We start from the raw sequence: 3,584 nt of genomic DNA on the forward strand, positions 1-3,584 counted from the left end.
CCCCAAGTTTTGGAGTCAATCTGAAATCGATTGGTCCCTCAAATCGAACAATTCACGAAGTTCGCTCTGAAAAGGAGGGTTGGTGTATTGTATAGTTTTAGCTATTGGATTTCTCTGAAAACCCACCAAATGACTCCTCCCACCGTATTACGATGTTCCCCAAGTTTTGGACTCAATCCGATATCGAAAGGTCCATGAAATTGAACAATTCAAGTTCGTACAAAGTTCGTTCTGAAATGGAGTGGTTGGTGTATTGCATAGTTCTAGAGATTGGATTTCACCCCAAACCCACCAAATGACTGCTCAATCCGACATCGATTGGTTCTGAAATGGAGTGGTTGGTGTATTGCATAGTTCTAGAGATTGGATTTTACTCCAAACCCACCAAATGACTCCTCCCACCATATGACGATGTTCCCCAAGTTTTGGACTCAATCCAATATCGATTGGACCACAAAATCGAAATATTCAGGTTTGTAACAAGTTCGTTCTGAAATGGAGTGGTTAGTGTATTGTATAGTTTTAGCCATTGGAGTTCTCTCAAAACCCACCAAATGACTCCTCCCACCATATTATTATGTGCCCCATGCTTTGGACTCAATACGATATCGATTGGTCCATGAAATCGGACAATTCAAGTTCGTACGAAGTTCGTTTTGAAATGGAGTGGTTGGTGTATTGTATAGTTTTTTCCTTTGGATTTCACTCAAAACCCACCAACTGACTCCTCCCACCATATTGTGATGTTCCCCAAGTTTTGGACTCAATCCGATATCAATTGGTCTACGAAATCGGACAATTCAGGTTCGTATGAAGTTCATTATGAAATGGAGTGGTTGGTGTATTGCGTAGTTTTAGCAATTGGATTTTACTCACAACTCTCCAAATGGCTCCTCCCCCCATATTATGGTGTTGCCCAAGTTTTGGGCTCAATCCGATATCGATTGGTCCAAGAAATTAGACAATTCAGATTCGTACGAAGTTCGTTATGTAATGGAGTGGTTGGCGTATTTCATATTTCTAACAGTTGGGAATCACCCAAAACTCACCAAATGACTCCTCCTACCATATTATGATGTTCCCCAAGTTTTGGGATCTATCCGAAATCGATTGGTCTAAGAAATGGGATAATTCAGGTGCGAATGAAGTTCTTTATGTAAAATAGCGGTTTTAGCAATTGGATTTCACTCAAAACTCACCAAATGAATCCTTCCACCATAGTATGATGTTCCCCAAGTTTTGGCTCAATCCGATATCGATTGGTCCAAGAAAGTGGACAATTCAGGTTCGTACAAAGTTCGTTCTGAATGGACTGGTTGGTGTATTGCATAATTTTAGAGATCGGATTTAACTCAAAACTATGCAATACACCAACCGCTCCATTTCAGAACAAACTTCGTACGAACCTGAATTGTGTAATTTCTTGGACAAATCGATATCACATTGAGCCCAAAACTTGGGGAACATCATAATATGGTGGGGGGAGTTATTTGGTGAGTTTTGAGTGAAATCCAATCTCTAGAACTATGCAACACTCCAACCACTCCATTTCAAAATGAAGTTCGTACGAACATGAATTGTCCAATTTCTTAAACCAATCCATATCGGATTAAGCCCAAAACTTGGGGAACATCATAATATGGTGGAAGGAGTCATTTGGTGAGTTTTGACTGAAATCCAATTGTTAAAACTATGCAATACACCAACCACTCCATTACAGAACGAACTTTGTATGAACCTGAATTCTCCAATTTCTTGGACCAATCGATATCGGATTAGCCCAAAACTTGAGGAACATCATAATATGGTAGAAGGAGTCATTTGGTGAGTTTTGAGTTAATGGCATGTTTACTAATCCGTAATTGGATTAGGAGGAATTGAATTGAGGAGGAGTTGGATTGAGGAGAATTAGATTCCGGATTCCTAATGAAGTTGTTTACTAAACCATATGGATTCAGAGGAATTCGATTTCGAATTCCTATTGAAGTTGTTTACTAAACCATATGGAATTGAGGTAGGAGTGGTATTCTTTACTAAAATGTCCTAATTTTTGGGTTAAAGTAGATGACATATTTGGAATTTTGAAAATTGTGTGAGGATATAATGGGTAAAAAAGATGAATTCATAACGGATGAATTCTCTTGATTTTGGAGGAATTCAATTCCTAATTTTGTGTGGGCCCCGTTACTTTTTAATTCCTTGATGTGAAGTAAACGAAGTAATTCTCCATAGGCGGAATTCAATTCCTGATGAGAATTCCAATTCCTGATTAGTAAACACACCATAAATCCAATCTCTAAAACTATGCAATACACCAACCACTCCATTTCAAAACGAACTTCGTACGAACTTGAATTGTCCAATTACTTGGCCCAATCGATATTGGATTGAGCCCAAAACATAGCTAGTTTTGAGTGAAACTATTAAAACTATTAAATAGACCAACCACTCTATTATAGAACGAACTTCATACGAACCTGAATTGTCCAATTTCTTAGACCATTTGATATCGGATTGAGCCCAAAGCATGGGGAACACCATAATATGGGGGGAGAAGTAATTTGATGAGTTTTGAGTAAAATTCAATAGCTAAAAATATGGAAAACACCAATCGCTCCATTACAGAACGAACTTCGTATGAACTTGAATTGTCCAATTTCTTGCTCCAATCGATATCGGATTGAGCCCAAAACTTGGGCAACATCATAATATGGCGAAAGGAGTCATTTGGTGAGTTTTGACTGAAATCCAATCGCTAGGACTATGCAATACGCCAACCACTCCATTACAAAATGAAAATCGTACTAACCTGAATTCGCCAATTTCATGGACCAATCGATATCGGATTAAGTCCAAACCTTGGGGAACATCATAATATGGTGGGAGCAATCATTTGGTGGGTTTTGAGTGAAATCTAATCTCAACAACTATGCAACACTCCAACCACTCCATTTCATAATGAACTTTGTACGAACCTGAATTGTCCAATTTCTTAGACCAATCCATATCGGATTCAGCCCAAACTTGGGGAACATTGTAATATGGTGGAAGGAGTCATTTGGTGAATTTTGACTAAAATCAAACTACTAAAACTATGAAATACACCAACCACTCCATTACGGAACGAACTTCGTACGTACCTGAACTATCCAATTTCCTGGGCCAATTGATACCAGATTGATTCCAAAACTTGGGGAACATCATAATATGGTGGGAGGAGTCATCCGGTGAGTTTTGAGTGAAATTCAATCGCTAAAACTATGCAATACGCCAACCACTCCATTAGAGAATGAAAATCGTACAAACCTGAATTGTCCAATTTCTTGGACCAATCAATATCGGATTGAGCTCAAAACTTGGGCAACATCATAATATGGTAGGAGTAGTCATTTGGAGAGTTTCGAGGGAAATCCAATCTCCAAAACTATGCAACACACCAACCACTTCATTTCAGAACGAACTTCATACGAATTGAATAGTCCAATTACTTAGACCAATCGATATTGGATTGAGCCCAAAACTTGGGGAACATCATAGTATGGTGGGAGGAGTCATTTGGTTAGTTTTAAGTGAAATCCAATTGC

Source organism: Prunus mume, linkage group LG5 (assembly GCF_029339155.1).
Source record: "Prunus mume cultivar Tortuosa linkage group LG5, ASM2933915v1, whole genome shotgun sequence".
In the NCBI taxonomy this organism is placed as follows: domain Eukaryota; kingdom Viridiplantae; phylum Streptophyta; class Magnoliopsida; order Rosales; family Rosaceae; genus Prunus; species Prunus mume.